This window comes from Callorhinus ursinus, unplaced genomic scaffold, assembly GCF_003265705.2.
Source record: "Callorhinus ursinus isolate GAN/ISIS: 27379988/994484 unplaced genomic scaffold, GSC_fseal_2.0 scaffold2, whole genome shotgun sequence".
Classification (NCBI taxonomy): Eukaryota; Metazoa; Chordata; class Mammalia; order Carnivora; family Otariidae; genus Callorhinus; species Callorhinus ursinus.
The window spans coordinates 4,497,941-4,520,247 of NW_027397064.1; the positions used below are offsets into that span (position 1 = coordinate 4,497,941).

The 22,307-nt window shown below is 47.8% G+C and overlaps 2 long non-coding RNA genes across 6 annotated transcripts; one reads left to right on the forward strand and one right to left on the reverse strand.

Moving 5' to 3' along the window:
* Positions 1-1,925: 1,925 nt before the first annotated feature.
* On the forward strand, positions 1,926-6,707 carry LOC141374570 (uncharacterized). Of its 2 annotated transcripts, none has more exons than XR_012381583.1 (3): positions 1,926-1,985; positions 4,455-4,625; positions 5,757-6,707. It is a non-coding gene; the product is annotated as an uncharacterized lncRNA (long non-coding RNA). The 2 variants fall into 2 exon arrangements; XR_012381585.1 differs by lacking the exon at positions 1,926-1,985 and adding an exon at positions 3,371-3,491.
* Positions 6,708-7,494: 787 nt separating this feature from the next.
* Positions 7,495-9,858, reverse strand: LOC112835088 (uncharacterized). 4 transcript variants are annotated; one of them, XR_012381590.1, is made up of 4 exons: positions 9,814-9,858; positions 9,295-9,429; positions 9,035-9,218; positions 7,495-7,771 (listed from the first exon to the last, which is right to left on the reverse strand). It is a non-coding gene; the product is annotated as an uncharacterized lncRNA (long non-coding RNA). The 4 variants fall into 4 exon arrangements; XR_012381587.1 differs by having other exon boundaries at positions 9,773-9,833; XR_003211105.2 differs by having other exon boundaries at positions 9,755-9,824.
* Between the last annotated feature and the right edge of the window lie 12,449 nt (positions 9,859-22,307).

Genomic DNA, 22,307 nt, shown 5'->3' on the forward strand with positions numbered 1-22,307 from the left:
TGATCGGTCAATAAAGGTCCTGTGCCCATCTTGGGCATCCAGGGTGATGGTGCCTATGCAGGGTCTCAGACTGAGGAAAACCGGGCAGTGGTCTCAAGAAGATACTGGAAGGACCAGTTGGAACGGCAACGATGCAGAGGTATAAAGCAGAGCAGGGGGGTGTGGTGGAAGGGAGCCTGGCCGTGGGGGAAAGGGCCGACGACGTTAGCTCCTCAGTCTGTGTGAAGGACACAAACATAAGAAAGGATTCAGCCACAGGGCTGTGGACAAGGGTCTTGCTGTGAGGCCTTACCCATCTGACTAGATCCTGCATCACAGTCTGTCCCAATCAGCTGGGCCACTGGAAAAAAACACCACAGACCAGGGGTTGAAGCAACAGAAATGCATTCCTCACAGTTCTGGAAACTGGAAGTCCTACATCAGGGGCCAGCGAGCTTGGGGAGAGAGGGGAGGGCCCTCTTCCTGCCTTGCAGATGATCACCTTCTCACTGTGCCCCCACATGGTGGAGAGAGACAGATTGCAAGCTTTCTGCGTCTCTACTTACAGGGGCCCTAATCCCATCATGAAAGCTCCACCCTCGTGAGCCCATCTGAACCTAATTACCTCCATCCCCAAATACCATCGCATGGGGGTTAGGGCTCCCACATACGAACTTGGTTGGGGGGACGCAATTCAGTCCACGCCACAGGGCAAAGTGGTTGAGGCGAATGGCTGAAATCACACACTGTGGAGAAGAGGTGGGATCATAGGCTTGTCTGCCAAAGGCCCACCTACGAAGATGACTCACGGGAGCTCGGGGCTTGTCCGCAAGCCATCCTTGCTCCACGATACCACATGCTATCTGGAAAAGCCAACTGGGTAGCCGGCACTAGGCCTCCTGTGGTGAATTAATGGGAGTCAAGGGTCTGATCCTTAGCCCTCCAGGCTCCAGACCTCCGGTCTCTTCAGGGACCCAGAATTGATCGAAACCTGGATGCCAATGGACTTGTTTTGTAAGAAGAACCACAGCTGTCAAGTGAATTGGAAACTCCCCTCAGCCTGATCCATGAATTCCCTACTGCGGTGTTAAGGGAGTGAGCGACGAGGCAAGGTGCTTTCCCAGACACATCCCTTGGACATACTAGTCCCTCTTTGAAGGCAGTGACTTCTTCCTGGCCGGTCCCTCAAGGTGACTGACACTGTGTCTGCTCTGATCCGTCAGTATGGGTTTTAAAACCTAACTCTGAGATGGGAAAATTTTGTTTCCAATTTCTAGAGGAGCCCAGTAGGGGAATTCCACCCTGGACTCAGCTCTAACACGTGCGCTCCTATACTCTGAAGTGGAAGGGCCTACGTTTCTGCTATTTCTATTATAAATTGAAAATCACCATGAAAGATTATGCCCCATAACTAACACCTTTAAATCTGTTTATTTTTAAAGAAATAAATTTTAAGGTTTCTAAAAGGTTCATTTTCCTTTAAAATCTGCTAAGAATTTGGGATTTCTAAACAAGCTGCAAACCTAATTAAAAGCAATGAGAAAGAAAGCTCGTGTGAGGGGGGATGGTTCACATGTACAGTGGTTCTGGGCAATACTTGTACATAGCAAGTTTATAACACCCGGAGCTGACACTTGTCCTGTGTTTGTAATGACTCACTTGAACTCTGCAGGAATGTAGTCTGATCTCATAAGAGAGACCTTTCTTGAAACTGAAATTGCAAAGGTTTTTTTTCCTTCCTATTTTATAAGTAGATTGTTTCTGGACTATCAGTCCCTTCTGTAAGCTTTCGCTGGTGGTTCCAGCGAATTCTGCAGATTGAGAAGACTTGCGTAAGAACGAGATAGGATCTGAACTTTGAGGAAGCTGCCCTAACTCAGTATCTGCACTCTGTGACATTTGCCCACCCTCACCCAGTTCCTTCTAGAAAGGCCAACCCAGCTATAGAAAGGTCCTATGACACGGTCAGGCACTGGCAGACGGGGCTCATCGATTCAGTTCCGAAGGTAGGGTTGATTTATTTCTCATAAAACTTGGAGTGTCCATGCAGAGAGGCAGGCTGTTCCGGGCTGTGTGCTGTAGGTGCAGAACTGACTGGTCAGGATGAACTCCCAGAGGAACTTAGCCAATTAAAGGAAAGAAGAACTTCTAGGGGAAGTTAGGATGTACTGAGGCTCACACTTGTGGATAAACAAGCTAATCAAGTTTCCCCCAGTCTTTGATGATCTTTTGCAGAACGTGGAACACAGACGTGGGAGGAGGAGCAGAGGTTTGGGAGGCAGACTGTCCCTGCCCCCCTCCCCCCAACCCCGCACCCTACTTTGGCCCCTCAGTGGCACTCAGGTTTGGCAGCAAAGTGGTCTACATGTGTGGGGATAGGGGCCTTGGCATACTGACCTCCTCATCCTGCCGCGTGGATTCAGCATGTCCTCTGGGTGGATTCGTAAATGATGAACAAATGAATGACCCAGGACTGGCAAACTAGAGTCTTGTGCTGCAAATTCCTGTGGATTTGCAATGCAAAGAGAGGAAAGTGGCATGTAAATTTAAACTGGTTCTAAGGTGTCCTTGGGGCGCCTGGGGCACTCAGTTGGTTGGGAGTCCGGCTCCTGATTTTGGTTCAGGTCATGATCTCAGGGTCATAGGCAAGCCCTAAGTAGGGCTCTGCACTCAGCACTGAGTCTGCTTGAGATTCTCTCTCCATCTCCCTCTGCCCCTCCTCTCTTTCCCCCCCTAAAAACAAAACAAAAACAGAAACAGAAACAAAACAAAAACAAAACTGGTTCTAAGGTGTCCTGATAGGGCCAGGATGGTTTTTAACGGTGGGTAAAAGCAAGACTGAAAAATATCAAGAGTCACTTGTTGCCTTCTAGCGACGAACAGCTAGATTGTCGTTTAGACCTCGGAACTTGGGTTTCTATGTAGAACTTGATTATGGTCTTCCCACGTTAGTCTTTTAATGGGACTGTGTCAAGTGATGAGGTGAAGGGGAAGAAATCCCCTTAGTTTTACAAATGAGAAACTCAGGAGCTTGCCCATGGTTACAAAACCAGAAAATGCTGGAGCCAGTTCCTGACTTCACGTAGTTCATCGTCCATGACTCCGAGCCTCCAAGCGGCCGTAGCAAACTCAACTGTGTCAGATCCGACTCTTGCCGGGGTGCTCTCTGCTCAAAACAGCGTAGTGCACCAACAGATTGTATTTTACGAGTTCCTCTGAACGACAGAAAGGAGAAAACAACCTGCTCTAGAATTTGAGCTAATATGACTCTTAACTATTGAGGTATCTTTGTTCATGCTTACTGTGATTACTGATTTATTTGTATTAATTTCTTTTCTTTTCTTTTCTTTTCTTTTTTTAACTAGGCTCTGCACCCAGTGTGGGGCTTGAACTCATGACCCCAAGATCAAGAGTCGGATGCTCTACTGACTGAGCCAGCCAGGCTCTCCCTGGGATAATTTTTTAAATGAGCTTTAATGCAACTAAAAGATGAAAGGAACATTTAGTCACAGGTTAGGAACAGGAGCTTAACTGAATCATTGATTGTTCTACCTTCCATTCAGACTACGCTTCACGTTTCTAACATTTCTTTTACCAATCAGTTTGTTCTGTTTTCAACATGCATTATCCTTCCTAATAGTCCATCCCTTCTGTAAAAGTGCTTTCATAGCTTTGAGTATACTGATTTTTTTGTGGGTTTTTTTTCCCAGATAATTCCATTATCTCAAGGTCTTGAATCACTTCCGGGGGTATTATCAATGCAGGATCAATTTATATGTTACAAGCTCAACCTTGGGATTGCTGCACCACATAGATAATATCAACCCAGACTTACTTTATTCCTTTTCAGAGCCCTAGACAGAGGTTCGTTGGTGGGTGGAGTTTTTTGTGTCCTTTTCATTAAGGGGGCTGAGTTTCAAGAATCTCAGCTTTATGCAGAGGTCTGAGTTCTAATTTCTACCCCAAATCTCATGTACTGTCTTCACCGAGTGAGAACAAAGGCTCGGGTAGCAGGGTGTGTTTCTGGGTGGATTAACTCCCTACTCCCACTTCTCCTGACTATGACTGCAAATCACGCTATATTGATCTTTGGTTCCCTCTTTGCCTCTAGCATCCGAGGGTCTCTCTTTCTTGTTTGTTAATTCAATTACATATTTTAAATAAACTTTGTCATATTTTATTTAACATTTTTAGACATTTGTAGCTGGAGGCATTTCACATTAGTTGACTCTGTCAAGTAGCCAATGCCGGAAGCCCAGTCTCTGGGGTTTATTAAAATCAAGATAACTAGCTCCCCTGGATGTTAGCTCACTGTCAAAGTTGGATTCGGTGTCAATCATGCAGAAAAGATCCTGTTTAATCATAGTTTGTGGACCACCTTAGATTCTTCACTTGGCTTACTGGATTCCTCAAAACATGGTTCCAATATTGAAATAATTGCATGTCACTCTGTGTCCACTTTTTTCTCTCCCCAGGGATTGCCAGGAAACTGAGAGGAATGAATCTTACAGACATTAGACAGATGCTTGGGATATTCCGAATATGGTTGTTTTAATTCAAAGTCTAAGAAATACGGAGAAATGAAGAGGAGACTGTATTGAGAAGTCGGGGAGTCAGATTACAGACCTACCTCTGCCACTAACTGTGTAAGCATTTCTCTCTCTCAAAGTTTCTCATCTGCAAAATAAGGACATTGGACAAAATGCCTTATAAGTTCCTGCTAGCTCTTAAGTAATCTGTAAAGTTTCAGAGCAGATAAGGTGGGGGTAGAGGTCTATGCAGCTTGGAAGATATGCAGAGGCTGTGATGGGCTTAAGCTGCCAGGGAGAAGGAGCACCAGGCCTATTCCTGTTCCTCACACCTCTGTGGATGTACTACCTCGCCCCTCTGGCCTTGACCCTTGCTCCCTTCCTTTGCAGCTTTCTTGGGGTCCATCTACCCTCTGGGTGGTTTCTATTTTTTCTGTCATACGAAATATACCTGCTCTCCCCTTTTCTCCATCCTGACTGTCTTCTCTCTGTTCCTGTCCTCTGTCTCCTACTGGGCTCTTTCTGGTGATCGTCCACCACATTAGCAGAGATGCCATGTGTTTACGCAGAGTTCCCCACATTGCCGCAGAAGCCCCCGCCAGCCCCCCAATTGCCTGTCTTTGATGATAGCACCAGGCTTACTGAGAATTAATTGACCCAACCTCTTCATTGTCTAAAGCCTCGCTACTTTCCTTGTGCAATGTCTCACGTGCAAGTTGCATGCATTCAACAAATAGTTTTTGAGGTAAGCGAGGCACTGTACCAGACACAGGGATTAACTAAGAAATAAGGAAGGTAGAAGCCTGAGACTTGGGGTAGAAAAGAAACAGGAAAGTGAGATCATCACGGCTTCCGCTAAATGGTAAGTGCTCGTGAAGAACATGAGTAGGGAGACCAGGTAGTGAATGACAGGGTGGATGCTTTAAGGAGTGGGGGGGAGTGGTGAGAGCTGTTCCAGGGCTCCAGCAGCAAGTGGGGCCTTGAGGAGGGGAAGGCTGGTGCATCTTCAGGCCTGTGAGCAACCCCCACGTGTGTGGGGGGCGAGGAAGAGCCTGGGGGAGAGTGGCCATGGTGAGTCTGGGCCAGACAGCCCCTCTGCATTCCTCTCCTCAGTCCTTCATCAGAATCTGTTCTAGAATCATCCAACTGATGTCTCTGACTCAAACTTTCTCCACTGCACTCCAGGTCCCATCGCTCTGCCAGTCTCTGTCTTAAACACTACTTTTTAATGTTACTTTTCTCTTCCAGGTCTTTTTCTTTTTTTAGCGAGGTGTAACTGTTATGGAACCTGGACTGGATCACACCATGGAAGAACCAAGCGGCATTCGGAGATCTTGGAGGATAGGAGGTTTATTTGACATCAGTGGGCTCAGAGGAGAGTGGTCTCCAGAGTTCTGAGCCCTGAGCACAAAGGGGGCAATTTATGTTTCTACTTCTGCATACTTGGCACTTTTGGCACGTGCACAAAGCGGGGCAGGGAGAAGAACCCGGATTGGTGCACGCGGGAAGGTGGGCAGGGAGAAGAACGAGGAAGAGCCCCGGGGCAAGGACTGGGACTCTCTCGCTGGCTTGGTTTGCCATCTTAGGACACAGATTCTCCTTATCATAACTGACATATAACATTGGATTAGTTTCAGGTGTACAATTTGATATTGGTATATATTGTGATTTGATATTTGTATATATTGTGAGATGATCGCCATGAGTCTAGTTAACATCCTCACCTCTCATAACTACAAATTTTTCTTTTATTGCTCCATATGTCTTCATTTTACCTCTCCAAAGCAATGTTGAGGGCCTTCAGAGCAGGTGACGTGTCTCAGATTTTCTCTGGACTCCCAACCTATCTAACCTGGTGTCAGTTTCTATTCAAAATATGCTTTTCTCAACCAAATGTAGTACGTCCACACAATGGAATACATTCAGCAGTAAAAAGGAATGATGCATGCTACAACTTGACCAACCTCAAGAACATAATGCTAAATGAAATAAAAAGACAGAAAACAACTCTACAGATTATATTTTTCCACTTATACAACATGTCTGGAAAAAACAAATCTCCAGGGACAGAGGCAGACCAGGGGTTGCCCAGGGGAAGGGTGAACATGGGAATTGACTGGGAGGGGGTAAGAGGAAGCTTTCCGAGGGCTAGAAATATTCTAAAACAGAGTTGTGCTGGTGGCTGCACAATTCCATAAATCTAAGTACTATTAAATTGTGTACTCGTGTTTATGCAAAATATCAAATTTTTATGATATGTAAATTATAGATCAATAAAGCTATGCAAACACACATACACATATATTTGCTTATTTAGAAATTGAATAAGCAGCAGTTGACATTGAATCTGAAGAAAAAAAACAGTAAGCCTTTGCAACCAGCTTTGCCAAAGGGCAGAAACACTCTGATTCCAAGAGATGGAACAGACCAGGTTGTAGGTGTGAAAACTCCTTGAAGGAGAATAAAGGCAATGGATCCATTATAGAGAATTAAAATGCCCCTTAGGAAGAGTGAGGACCATAGTGCCTCAATTCTGTAATTATCCAACAGGTTTTAACCTGCAATTCAGTGTTGGACTGACATCTAGCAGGGGGGCTGGTTCTTTCCTCAGGCAAATTCCATCAAACACAATAGATAAACTCATCCTCATCCTGATACAAATAATTTTCTTGTGAATTTGGATTCGAAGAGCTAGTTTTCGTCAGGGTCACACATCCTAGTATTTTGGGTTTGAATTTTAAACACATTAATTAAATTTCCTATTCTGTCCCTTTGGAACAGATACCATTGTCCCCAGGCAGATGAAAAACAGTATAAATTGACACCAATGAAGAACCAGGGAACCGAAACAGAACTCAGCAAGAAGCATCCAAAGACCTTTCTTCTGTCCCAGCAATGAACTCAATACCCAAGATCCTCAAATCCATGCAAGGGGCTCAAAAGGGCACAAGGAAAACCAGCATAAGGCAGGGACCCTGCTCTCCAGGAAGTTACCACTCAGTGTATTTCAAGAAAAGAGCATGAATTCATTCAAGGATTTCAAACCCATCTTCCCTCTTAGGGAAGCTCTTAGGAGGTTTACCCAACACAGGGACAACCAGGATTCTGCCATCTTGCTGTTGACTGTACCACTGTCCCCTCATAAAAGCTGATAAGATGTGACTACCCCATGGTTGGCCTCATCTGTGGGAAGTGAGCAAGGCACTGGAGCTGGTGCAGTTCAGCCCATCACGAGATCCTTGGTTTAGCCATGAATATGAGTCCTGAAATGACACAAAGGGGAAGGAAGCTAGAGCCACGGGACTCAAGCCCCGTGAGATGGCTGGGTCACCCACAGGACTGCCATATGGGGACACTTGTTGAGGAAAGGGAAGGTTGTGAGCTGGAAGGCCATAAGGTGCCCGGGGGTTAGACAACATGAGGCACCAAGACATTTGGGCAGACGGCAGCGCCACGAGGTAAACCAGCCAGCCCACAGTATTGTGGTAAATCTGGACATCATTCCAGACGTTTCAACCCATATGGGGAGGAAAGAGCATTCGTTGTTTTGTTCACAACCCAGAAAGAGCCTATGTAATTAAGAGTTGAGTTTGTGGGATGTTGCCCCAAAGTCAAAGAGCATAATAAATCAGATGGGAAGGAACCATGAGCCCAAATGTCTCCAAGCTTGTCAGAGAGAAGCATGCGTGATCAGACAGCACCATGGTCTTTCATCTTTCAATTCTGTTCAGATCTTGGGGAAGTAAAAGTCAACTAGAAAAAAATTTTAAAAATATCTGTATATGCATTAGAAAGGCAAAAGTATGAATCCTCTGAAGTATGATTTTTGTCCTCCCTATTTTAACAATTACACTTATTAACTATAAAACCAAATATAAAACTGTTCTTTGTTTGTTTGTTTTCAAAAATACAAGCGAACTTCAGGATATGAAGAAAGAATTCCAATGCACTGCTTTTCCATTTCTTAACCCAACAGTGCACACCTCCCTCTTAGCCCAGCGCTGGAAAAAAAAGGAGATGAAGCCAACTGGTCCTCTTGGGATATTTGAAATGCCTGCAGAGGACCCTCCGCAAGGTTTATAAATCACCCCTCCTAACCGGGGCTTGGATTTCCACCTGTCGTCCTTAGTGGTGACTCTGTCTACCGCGCCCCCTCCACCAGCTCTGCTTTTAAGATTCAAAAGGCCCCATGACATGCAAGCCCACAGAGGTTCAGCCTAAAGACTCATTCTGTGACACGGAGATGGTCATCTCTACTTACCCGACCTTATTTGTGGTTGAGAAAGATGTCGAGCCAACAAAATGATTTTGAATGTAAAACTCCTCTTCATTCTTTACTGCTATAGTGTTCCTTTCATTGATTTTAAGGAGGGAGGTGTAGGAGCTCCTACTGGGATGCACAGGCAAGGGGACGGACTGTCACTGCAGCTGGGCCATGCTTGCAAGCTGCAAAAGCCAGTGGGGTCCCCAGACAGGAGGCCCCAACACGCTCTTACTGTAACCCATCGATTAAATAGAGTTCTTACCTTTGGACTGAGGGTCTCAGGCTTTGCACCACTTTTCCACAGGGTGTTCCTTTGTCCCATGCAGCTGTTCCAGTCCTTACACACTAGGCTTGCTGGACCTGCTGAATAGTACTTGCTTGACACCATCACTGCTGTGAGGCCAAGTTTAAAAAGGACGAGGTAGGAGTCCTGCGGGCACACATTTCTGAAATGCCACAGTGACAAAATTAGACACGTTTCTTCTTTGCAAGACTTTACTCAGGAGCCCTGTATTTGCTCACCTCTTTTCAAATCCCCAGTGGAACTCTGCCGGGGCTCTTTCCAACCGCGTTTGGCCCCGACCCCTTCGGCTTCGCGTGGGGTGTCAGGAGATCTGCATCCTTTGCTGTACTTTGGGAGGCCTGCTTTCCAGGAGTCTGCAAATCAGATAATCAACAAAAAGCAAAGTCAAATGCTCTGTGTCTCAGGGGGCAATCCACTCAAAAATATTATTTTTTTAAGACTTTATTTATTTGACAGAGAGAGACCCAGCAAGAGAGGGAACACAAGCAGGGGGAGTGGAAGAGGGAGAAGCAGGCTCCCCGCTGAGCAGGGAGCCCGATGCAGGGCTTGATCCCAGGACCCTGAGACCATGACCTGAGCCGAAGGCAGACGCTTAACTGACTGAGCCACCCAGGCGCCCCTCAAAAATACTATTAATGCCATATGCTTGGTACTAAGTCTCTGACACCTGGTACCAACTTTATATTTAGAGAACACCTGGGTTCACAGCAGCCACATTTCAGATGCTCACTCATCACCTGCGCCCAGTGGACAGGGCGGGGCCAGATGACTCAGATAAGAAGGAATTCTGGTCTGGACCCTCAGGAGGCAGAGAACACAGAGGGCTTTGTGACCTTTTATTGAAGCACAAAAAGGATTCCAGAGGCTCTTGTCCCCCGGCCCCCCTTCCTCACTAATCCTGTTCTACTACATTTCCTCGGCTGGCTGAGGGTGAAAATGTTTACCTCTACTTGCCTCAAAGGAATTTTGCAAGCAAAAAAAAAAAAAAAAAAGCTTCTGTTGAGTGTTCTCAGCCCATCCGTCCATCGGAGGTGGTCACATTAAAACCAAACGCAAGCACTGTTTGCTTTAGCTGGGACAGTAATATGTCATCTGCTTCAGCAGCAGGTGCAAAGTCAGCTTCACAGACTCAGGCTGAGAAGGAAAACAAACAGGAGAGAAAAGAAAGAAGAGTGTGGAACTTTGAGTCAGGCTTCTCTTCAGGACACACTCAATCGTCTGAGGGGAGAAGCATCCCCCCTACTTGTTTTTTTTAAACAAAGAAAGTGCAATTATTAATCATCTTGTGAAACATGAAAACCAATATGGTAAACAACGACACATTTTAATGGGCAAAAAAATAACTTGCCTAGACATTACAGGCCAGAAAAAAAAGAAAGTAATGCTCCTTTTATCCATCTAAAGAAAAAACACCCCAACCTCATTATCAGCTCTCAATAGAGGATTAACAGGCACTGAGCAGAGAAGCTTCCGGAAGGCTGGCATTCCAGAGAAGCTCATCAGGTTTTTGAAAGGAAGAATTTCAACCCCACTGAATTCCCACCCTCTTGTCTATAAAATGGGAAAATTTACACACACAGAGCTGATTGCTTGGGTCTGGATTTGCGAAGAGATGAGTTCAAAGGGCCAGGGTTTGGGGCAGCCGGTGTGGGGGAGGGGGGGGGGGGGGGGGTGTGCTGTCCAACAGCTTCGGTTCATTGCAGGTGAAGTCACCTGGTCCAACACTGTTCTTTCCCTTTCAGCAGCCCAAAGACGTGCCCGAGCTGTGCCTCGGGCCCATGGCTCTTTCCTGTAGGGTTTTCTGTTACCCCCAACTCAGCAGGTGGGGGTACCTTGCAAGATGCAAAAGCCAGTGAGGTCCCCAGACAGGAGGCCCCAACACGCTCCTAACCTTGGAAAAATCAAACATTCAAGCTATCACTTAAATTTCCTGCTGCAAAAGATTTTTCAGCCACCAAATGACTAGAATTAAGGAAAAAGGATCCCCACTGTCCTATAATACCATTTTCAGTCACGAAAATGCTGTTTCTTACAGACTGGAAAATTCTCAGGCCATCCAATTCGGGTGAGTGATGCTGCCTTCAGCATTGCGTTACCGACAGTCGGGGATGAGAGTCATTGTGGTGGTCCCTTTCTGTGGTTGTGGGCTTTGTGAGATAATGGGGAAAAAAAGAAATCCACTGTGGTGTGGGACATAGCCCATGCGTCTGACGACCCTGTGTATGAGTTTTCCAGGGCTGCCATGACAAATCACCACAAACTGGGTGTCTTAAAACAACAGAAATTATTCTCTCACGGTTCTGGAGGCCAGAAATCCGAAATCAAGGTGTGGGCAGGCGTGGTTCCTTCTGGAGGCTCCGAGGAAGCATCTAGTCCAGGCAGCTCCTAGCTTCTGGGGGATGCCAACAACCGTTGGTGCTCCTTGGCTTGCAGACTCCTCACTGCAATCTCCGTCTGTGTGGTCACCTGGCATTCTTCTCTGTGTGTTCTCTGTGCCCTCACATGGCCTTCTTATAAGGACACCAGGCATTGGATATCGGGCCTGCCCTAAATCCAGGACGACCTTCCTTAATGAATTACATCCACAAAGACCTGATTTCCAAATAAGGTCACATTCTGAGGTTTCCAGGTAGACAGGCCTTTTGGAGGGAGCACCATTCAGCCCAGTACATCACGATTCTCCTACAAGATGGAATTTTCCTGACCTTCTAATTGCTGAGTTGTTTTTTTTTTTTTTAAATCACTGCAAATATTGTCACTTGGACAAGAAGAAGGTTCTGCTAAACTCCTCGCTGCATTTAAAAGGTACTGCCCGTGGCTCAGAGGTGAACTTGGGAGTCAATGAGAATTCAACCGTTCTGTGCCGTGTCCGCCATACAGCACTGAGCGAGAGAGGAGAGAGCCAACCTCTGCTGGTTCTCTGAGGGAGGAAGAGGAGGGGGAGAGCAGTCTGGGGCAGGGAGGAGCCAGGTGCGCCTGGGCTCAGAGGCCCTGGGGGTAGGAGGGGACAGAGACACCAGATAGGGTGCAATCGCACCACGCAGGAGCCCCCCTAGGGGCATGAGACTGACAGTTAGGACATGGCCTTCCAAGGAGCATAGGTTCTGTTACGTAGGTCTTCTGTTTTGCTGAGGGCACACAAGCTCGAGGGCAGAGAGGAATCCGCCAAGACAGAGTACAGACTCAAAGCCCCTCAGTGTGTCCCTCCACCTTCCCCCAGAGGAAGGCCAGGCTGCTCTCTCAACCCTCACCTTCAGTCTGAAGACTGTCAGATGTTTGCTGGTCTGGGCCACTGGTGCACCTTGCTCGGACTTCGCAGCTTCGTGGAGCCTGCTGGAAGCCTCGGGACTCAGTAACTGAATACGAGGAGGAAGGGGTGAGAGGTGCAAGAAGATGGGGGAGCCCCTCTCCCAGCTCCACCCCCTGCGAGGGGGCATTTTCGTACAGAACTCAGAGCAACAGCCTTCCTGGCAGTGAATTTCAGTCCTTGGCCACATTCGAGAGAGTTCTGCACCTTGGCCCCCACGTTCTGGCCTGGACCCCCCAGCTTTCTGTGGAAAGCCCCTCCTTGGAAGCTGCCACATCAGAAGTCACAAAGCAAGGAAGTCAGTTTGGCCCCTCTGCACATGGTTGACTGAGGTCTGGCTTCCTTTTTATTCTCTTTCTAGGGCTCGGTTCAAAATTATATCTCCTGTAGAGCACACTTCTTTTTTTAACCCTCCGGCTAACGTGGAAAGAATTTGTTTAGTTTGCTGTGGTGCGGCGGCAGAAGCCTTTGGTGGGGTGATTCATAAACCCTGGGCTGCTGACGGGCTCAGGGAGGGACCTCACCGGGAGAACTCGCTGTCAAGTTCTAACTGAGATGAAATAGGTCTGGGGCTGTTAGAGCAGAATATCCACGCTCAATATCAGCCCTTCGTGGTGAGGCTTGATTCTCTAAAACAGTGCATGTTCCGTTTGCTAACAGGAGGAGGAGATGGAAAAACCGAGAGGCACGCATAAGTAAAGGACTGGATTACAGGTCAGGCTGGATCTAGAGGCACCTCCCTAATCTTCAAGAGGATGCTCATGGAAGCCCTGAGTCGGCAGAAAGCCATCAGGCCGGTGGTAAAGTCCCGAATGCATGACTCATGCAATGCTAAAAGCTCCTGAAGCATGAGGTTTTCTTCCATGGTTTGAGGACATCTGAATATGGAGAACTGGGATTTTAGAAATCCCATTAAATCTTGGCTCTCTGTTCCCCTTGTCTCAGAGTTCAGTGTTAAACAGATCTTATTCGCACTTCTAAAAAGGAGCCAGGTTGAGGCAATGGACAAAGGTCTGATGTGGTAGGAATCCTGGGATTTCTTCAGCCAGTCACTGTGTCACCTTAGATGAGTGGCTTAGCCAGGCCATCCCAGGCTTTCAGAAGGATTAAGAAGTACGTAAAGGTCTTCGAGTAGTGCCCGATACGTAAAACATGCCTGATAAAGAAAGAACACATTGCAGGAGCTTTATCATTTCTTCGTAACCTGCTGACAACACACCAGTGGGAGCTTCTGCCCAGAGAGAAGCCTTGCCCTACTAAACACCATCAATTCTTAACGCTCTCCAAGGCATGGAGACCCGAGTTGCTTTCCTACTAAGGTGATTAGCCAGAGGGAATTTGCCTTGCTGGCCACCTAAGAACCCTGCCTGAGACAAGTCAGTTGTTCTATTTCTTTGCTGTGGCTGCTGGAACAAATTGCCACAAACGTGGCAGCTCAAAACAGAGGTTTATTTATCCTCTCGCCATTCTGAAGGCCAGAAGTCCGAAATCAGTTTCTCTGGGTCAACATCAAGGCGTCGGCAGGACCATGTGCCCTCCCGAAGCTCGAGGGGAGAATGGATCCCTTGCGTCCTTCAGCTTCTGGTGGCTTCTGGCCATTCTGGGCCTGGGGCTGCATCACTCCCATCCCTTTCTCCGTGGTCACGTGGGCTTCTCCACGTCGGTGAGTAAAATCTCCCTCTACCTCTTTCTCTTAAGGCCCCCAGTGATTGCCTTTTAGGTCCACCCAATAATCCACGATGATCTCCCCATCTAAAAATCATTAACTCAATCCATTGGAAAAGACCCTTTTTCCAAATAAAGTCACAATTCCCAAGGGGTGGGGATTAGGAACTGATGTCTCCAGGCACCATTCTTCAGACCTTATCAGTGGCCATCAAGGACATTTAATTTTTTGATCTCTTTTTGGCATTTTTTTTTTTTTTTGATGATAAAGCTTAAGATGCGCATTGTATCACTCTGGTGGGACCTGCATATACCAATGGCCACTATGTCTGGACAGGAGACAAGTCAAAAGAGATCACCAGGAAGCTAGAGTTATTAGCCTCTGCTTGGCTTTGCTCCACGTGTTGCTGTTGATGGGTTTCTTCCTCACTAAAGCGGTAGCTGGAGATACAGAGCAACGTTTACGCTTTTGATGGGAAAAGCTTTTGGCTCTCACAAGGGGAAACACCCAGTGAATGTGTGGTTTTTCTCCATGCTAAAGTGAGCACAGTACGTAAAGAAATATTGCCCCAAACCTTTCCTATCAAAAGCACTTTAGTTATTCTTAGACAGTTTTGACAACAGACTCTTACCTTGGAGCCACAGCCATGCATTATTTAGATGCACATTTCTGCTAAATTCCGTCCCCACCCTCAACCTAAATGCTATGAATGTATTTGGTATTTAAGAGCACATGCATGAACACGAACCACAGAGCATGTGTTCAACCTACTCCGTAAAATGCTACTAACATCCAAATGTGTGCTTCGGAGTTATAAAATAGTTTCTATTTCCGGGCTCCTGGGTGGCTCAGGCATTAAGTGTCTGCCTTCGGCTCGGGTCATGATCCCAGGGTCCTAGGATCGAGTCCCGCCTCAGGCTCCCTGCTCGGCGGGAAGCCTGCTTCTCCCTCCCCCACTCCCCCTGCTTGTGTTCCCTCTCTCGCTGTGTCTCTCTCTGTCAAATAAATAAATAAATAAATAAATAAATAAATAAATAAATCTTTAAAAAAAGTTTCTATTTCCTTTAGATGTTAGGCAGATTTCTGGTAACAATACCTTTTACTGTTATCCTTTGTTAAGTAACAGTAACGTTTGTTTCTATCTGCTACAACACTACTATTTTTGTGAAACATTTATTAAATAAAGATGAAACAATGTTGGTAATTGGCAGGCCCTCCTCTGCCTCTTGCTCGCTCTCCTCTTAGCTATCTGGAAGAGAAATATATTGTTTCAGTGGAATCTAGAATTTGTTTTTCGAAGAATAAAAACAGAAAATATGAACTGTTTCTTGTTTTGTTTGAAGTTGAATAATACCCTCCTCCAATTTGGGACGAACAGGAAATTTGAGGGGGAAAGAGGAAGATACCACACAAACAGTAAAACTGGTATTGGAAGCTCAGGCGAAACCAAAACATTGTAGGCATAGGGTGGTACATATCATCAGTGGAAGCCGGACTGGGGTTATATAATAATGGGGCTTTTTAGTCACAAGGTAATTAAACAGTCTTTTCCATCAGAGCAGGTTCTGTGGGCCCAAGAAATCTGATGGATTCCTTCCTTCATTCGTTTAGCTGATATTCTGTGAGCATCCTTATGTAGGAGGTTGTTACAGGTAAAATGGTGAGCACTCAGGATTCCTGTCTTTGCTGGAAGGCATCCTCGTGGAGGAAACACACCAAGAACCTTTGGGGGCGCCTGGGTGGCTCAGTGGGTTAAGCATCTGCCTTTGGCTCAGGTCATGATCTCCAGGTTCTAGAATCCAGCCCTGCTCTGCAGGGAGTTTGCCTCTCCATCTGCCCCTCTGCTCCCCCCACACCCCCTGCTCAAGCTCTCTCTCTCTCTAATAAATAAATACAATCTTAAAAAAAAGAACTTTTGGATTTTTCTGATTTTACCCTAAGAGCAAATTGGAGTCTCAAAACAATCTTAAAAGGAGAGAAGTAGGAACTGTAATGATTCGATTTGCATTTGAAATAATCCCTTGGCTGGACACAAGTATGGGAGTGGGGAGACCTCAACCTGGGGAAGAGAAGACTAATGGGGGCCAGGGTGCTAGCGGTGGAGGAAAGGGATGGGTTTGCAAGTCATTTATGAGGTAGAGTCCACAGGACCAGGGAGTGGGTTGGCTTTAGTTAGGTGGGCATAAATCTCGATCTGTTGGGACAGTCTTGGTTTATGCCTATTGGTCCAACATAATCTTGAATGGTCCCTCCTTTTCCTTCCCAAAGGGGCCTTGTTTGGACAACAAACTATGTGGTTCTCTTACCTATGAGGCATGAGGGAAAGAATAAATTCTGAGTCTCTGGCTTACACAGTTGGAAGGATGGCACGCCATTGCCTAAGACAGTGAACGGGAGAAAATCATGATCGTAGAGATCATAATGTCACAACCAATCCCACTGGGAATGAAGTCAAATGCTTCTTCAGGCTTCATGGCACTGGCATTTTCCTAGTCATTCAACTGAGCAATTGTTGCCCATCAGTATTGGTAAGAACAGGTACCACCCACTCCCTCGTGTAGTCCCACCAGCCTCACTGTGTGATATGGTCACCAAGGCTCCCCGGGGACTAAGGCCGCAGTTCCCTGACCAACCAATCATGTAGGAAACACACACTGGTCTCGTGGGCATCACACACACCCCACCACCATTTACTCTTTGGCTCAGGTGGACCACCACATATGTCCCTCCAGCATCTGCTGATGGTGGGGAGGCGGCAGAGGAGGACCGTGTGTAAAAGAGACCGAGAGCACAGAGCCACAGTAGCTGAGATTTCAAAAAGAAGACAAACAGAGGAAAGACACCGTTACTGCTGTAGGCAAGGGAAAGAAAGCATGGGGTTCTGTTTCCCGATATTATACTCCAGAATATACAATTATACTCCAGGAATATACAATTCCCTATATTATACTCCAGAATATACAATTATACTCCAGGAATATACAATTCCCTATATTATACTCCAGAATATACACACAAGTGTATATCTCTTGTATATCTATATCTCTCATATATATCATGTTCTCGCCCACAGACACCTGATTGCTGGGTGACTTGATTGCGGTGAATCTCTCTCTCACACCACACCTCCCGGCACAGCAGGGAACTCTGCACCCTTCTCCCAATCTCTGACTCCTTCCAAGAGCCTTCTCATCATTCAGGGACCCCCATGCCTTCTGGGACCTCCCCAGGGCAGCTAGCCAGGCTGCCCCCTGTTTCAACAAGGGTCTGAAGTGTGTCCACGCAGTGGACCTCCTCATATGGATGGGATGCTTTTTTTTTTTTTTTTATCAAACTAACTGTTCTCCCTGTGACCAGGTATTCTATTTGATTATGTCTTTTTCTTATCAGTTTGTGGGATCTCTCTGTATAATGGGCATATTGACTTTTAGTCTATAGGGAATAAAAATATTTCCTAGTCTATCATCTGTCTTTTGATTATGTGTATGGCATCTTCACATATACGTGAAAGACATATACACGGTATTTACATATATATATATATATATATACGTTTGCATACAAACACATATATATTTGCACATACATCTTTGGCTCTCCAGTGATCTCCTATCACTGGTTATAGGGTCTCCCCATAGTCTCCAATTTTCTCTAGTTTGATTAAATTTTCTTTGCATTTAGATCTTAAATTATTCAAGACATAGCACCATTTTTACAAGTGCTTCTAAAGACAATTAAAAGCCTAGCAGAGCTTGATATATTTTTTAGCAAGTCACTCCAAACCAGTGTTTTCTGTGAAAATACCGTGTTAAAAGAAAACAAGACTCCAAGCAGAGTTGGAATTTTCTGTTGTCCAAGCGTTTACTGCTGGAAATGCTGTGCTCTGCTGCGTGCAGTGCTCTGTGCTGGAGACAAAGCTGGACGTGGGCTTTCTCCCCGGGGCCCATTTCAGTGCCAGCCGGCCCCTGCCTGAGCTCGGTCTGTGCGGACTCCACTTCTGAGCAGGTGCCCCCCACTCTAGGACAAACCTCTTCACCCACCCCCATTTCCTCCCCCAGCAAAGCAGCCAGTTCTTCTGTCCCTAAACCAGCCCTAGATGGAAAGACTTGGTCAGACCTCAATTTACAACTTCCTTTCCTTGTGAGGATGCTGATGAGGACTATTTTAAAGGCATTACCTTTTCATAATAAAAAGAAAAGAAAAGAAAAGAAAACCAAAACCAAAACAAAACAAACAAAATGGGTTGTGATAAGTAGAAGTCTTCCCCAAGTGAACCCGAGTGGATCTGGTGGCACTCGGGGACCACCTCTCACTCCCGCCGCTGCTGTCCAGGGAGGGGCTCGAGCCGCCTGCGAGCCATGGGACCCAGGAGGTGGGAGTTCCAGCTTCCCTCTGGCCCTGAGGGCTCCAGGGGGGCTTTTCTGCCCCAGAGAGTGTGGGGATAAATGGGAGCTCTGGACCCCACGGCAGTCACTGAGCTGCCAGCCAGGAGAGGAGCCAGCCCAGGACACACCAAGGAGGGGAAGGTGGCGCAAATACCTCACAGGACATTTGTTCTGTGCCTGCCTGCGTGTCTGACCGGCTGATCCACAGGACGTTGCCCTCCTCCTGGTGGCCAGGTGACCGGCTGAGCAAGAGCATCTTCATTGGGTCTGCCGGGCAGCTGGAGGATGTGGGAGAGGATGCCTGCTTCTGATCCAATTCTCCTCTCCTTTGTCCAGAAATAGGCGCACAATGAGGAAGTCGTCCAATTCCAGATGGCAGTTGTCCCAGAAAAGCAGGTGCCCTGCATGGTGTGGACTTGCACGTGCATTAATGGAGCGATTTCCATTCAGAGTGCAGAAGTCTGGCTTCAGGAGCCTCAGTTCACCAAGGGTGGAGGGAACGAGGAATGGGAGAAACGGTCTTTGTTCTAAAGAAAACCCCGAGGGGAGCAGTCATTTGGACACCTGGTTTTGAATGGGCAGAGCATCAAACTTGGCCAGACCGCCCTCGGTAGGGAAGGTAAGCACTGAGTGGAAAAAGGTCATTGTCGGAAAGCAAGTAGAGGGTTTCTCGGTGGGAATGGGGTTTTCTGTGCTAGCTATGTCCACACACGAAAAGCCATTGCATAGTCATTGAATGTCTACCCACCCTGTGTAGGGAGCAAAGAGCTGGCCAGGGGAGCCTGCAGCCCAGCGGAATGTCCTAAGGGGCCAGGCAAATGAGCCAGAAAGCCACTGTCCCGTTGGTGGGAGACAGTGAGCAGAGATGCTTATGGCCCTGGAAGAGAAGGGTCTGAAGCCGAATAAGGAGAAGAGCCTGGAACCATGGGTGGCTTGGCAGCACATCTCAGGGCTTTTCCCTCGCCTGTTCACAAGGACACGTGAGGAGAATTAACAGCTCTCTCCTCCCCTCTCCTCCTGAAGCAGCCCTAGGGTCCCCGCAGTCACTCACAGCTTCTGCTTCTCGAACCCTCTGGGGTCTTGTTCCCCCAGCTGGAATGTTCTTCGCCCTGCTGTTCGGAGGAGACCTTGATCAGGGCACCATCCAGGGCACCAGAGAAACAGGCTGAGGCTCACAGCAAAGGGTGACGTCCATGGAGCTGCTAAAGGCAGATGGCCACGCATTGGTGGTGCCTACGACCATGGAGGGACATGGCGGAGGTCTTTCAGCTTCTCTGGGACAGGGTGGTGTCACTCAAGGAAAAACCAACTACTCTCCCTCCCTTCCCCTGGCCACCAATATTTATTGAGCACCTACCTACCATATGCCAAGGGTGGTTGCAGGACCTGGGAATATAGCAATGAACAAAAACGAGCCTTTGCCCTCGTGGGGCTTATGTTCTGATGGGGAAAGACAGGCAAACAGCAAAGAAACAAACACACCAGTGTTAGAATATCAGATGGTGATAAGGACTGTGAGGAAAAATGAAGCCTCAAGGGAGGAGGGGGAGGGAGGGACCTATCATGGGGCGGCCTCCCTGTGGAGGGACACAAAGCAACTCGATCTTTCTTACTCAGTGTCCATCTCTGGGTCCTGGCCCAGGATAGCTAACTCCCACAGGACACTCAGAGGGCCTCCAGGGCTCCCTCCCTCAACTGGACACACTCGAAGGGTCCTTTGGGGGCAGCCCGAAGTGAGTGCCGCAGCTTGGGCGGACATTCAGACCTCCCCTCTGCAGAGGAAGGAGGAGAACAGACTGGTTACCAGTGGCTGGAGGTGTTTTGGTGTGATGTCCCAGGAAAATCTGCTCTCTCAAAGCCTCCCTGCCTTTGGGGAGCCACTCCGGCAACCTTGACACCCTTCGGTGCTCCGGTAGCCCTAGCAACATCTCCCAGTGGCTCAGCACCAAGTTCGGTCCCACCCCCAGCTGTCCCTGCTCACCAGCCCCCTTTCTGTGCAAGCCCCCCCCCGGGGGTTTCTCGGCAGTGGCTCCATGGACCCCAAATCTGGGCACATGAACATCCTCCAGCCCCAGCAGTTAGCAGGAAATCACAGGAGACAGGCAGCTCATCAAACAACCAGAACACAGAGTTTAAAAATAGCCTCTCAGCGCTGCCTGATTTCCACAGAGGCAATTCCACTGGATCCTGTCACGTTTTTATATTCTGGAAGCACTAGATACGGGTTTTCACGATGCACATTAAAGCCATCCATATGACGTGTCACCAAAGACAGGCACACTTACAGTAACCCGAAAGGAATTTTTTTTTTACGAATAAAGAGTGAAGCCTGGGGCAGAAGGGGTTTTTTGTGGGTGGGGGGTGAACCGAGGGGCGGGGCCCCCCCCCCCCCCCCCCGCCTCCAACGGGTCAGGAAGCGGAAGCTGGCCGGCTGGGAATAGAAATGAGAGCAACTCAGAAATCTGGAGAGGGATCCTCCAGCTGCCTTGGCCATTGACGTGCTGAGACAAGCAGCGCAGGAGCACCCAGCCCCCTCCTGCAGCCTCCCCTCACCCCCCCAGGAAGCAGCCACAGAAGCCCCTTAAAATTAGCATAGGAAATCCTGAGGTCTTAGCCTCCCGCCCCAGCCAGCTGCGGGGCTGCAGCCCCCTGCCAGCCATCTCTCCTGCTCTCTGCTGGCAATCACCTGGTTCAAATCCAACAGGTGAGAGAGAGAGAGGAGAGGAGGGGAAGAAAGAAAGAAAACTGGACGATTTTTAGCCCACAAGTATTTATTGGGTGCCTCTTACATTGGGTGCCATTGTAGACCTCACAGCAGATGAGATGACAAGAACGTCTTTTTCTCTTGGCGTTTACACTCTGGGCCGGGGCGGTGGGAAACAAAGCAATAAACCTGTAATCAATTAGCCAGGCGGTACAAGGGAAAATAGGGTCAGAGGAGAGGAAGGAGGGGAGACCTCGGCTGGAGTGGAAATCAGACAGGGGGGCCTGTGAGAGCAGATGGGAATCAGAATAGGGAGGTTCTAACTCATCAGACAGACATTTCATTTCATTGGACAATTTGGGAATTTTCTTCCACTAAAGGCCTGGGCCTGATCCTTAAAAGAACACCAATGGAACCTGACCTTCAGCTGCCATCATACGAAAGAATATTTGGGGGGAAATCACCCATGGTACCCGTGAGCTCCTGAGTGGTGTACAGAATCCCCACGCACGTTCTGGTACAAGGCTGACACACGTATTTGAGTCCCAGGATGGTTTTTTTTTTTTTTTTTTAACCCTAATATTTCTTGGGTTATTTTGGATGACATTTTCAGGCAGTGGGTAGAGTTGAACATACAGGCCCAATTCATCACCTTTAACCAGAATGATGCCTTCACTTCAGGCCACTCCATTTTTAGGGAATGCCCCTTTTGCTCTGCTGGCTCAAGGCCTGGGAGAGCTACAAAGGTGGATGAGACTCTCTCAGCCTGCTAGAACCTGCATCCCCAACACAACCGCAGGGCAGGGAAGTGTGGACCCCGGAGCAGTCCCGTAACACAGAGCCACGTTGTGCTTTGTGCACCCCCAGTGCCAGCTGGGGTCCCCTGGAAACACACCACTATGCTAATGGTTTCCAGTGTGAGTGATGGTCCCCATTTCACATGGATCCACAGCGAGCTCTGGCCACCTCCAACCTGCCCCCATGAGCACATTTCCCACCACAAAGTACCGTAGTCCATATTTCACCCTCAAGTCTTCCAGCCCTCCCACACCCCCACCCCCATCTTTGCAGGTAACCCAAAATCTCAAAGAGAGATAACAGGCTCGTGCCCCAACGTGAACCATCACCCACACACCCCTCCTCTCTTTGTCTTCAGTCTCTGGGGAAGA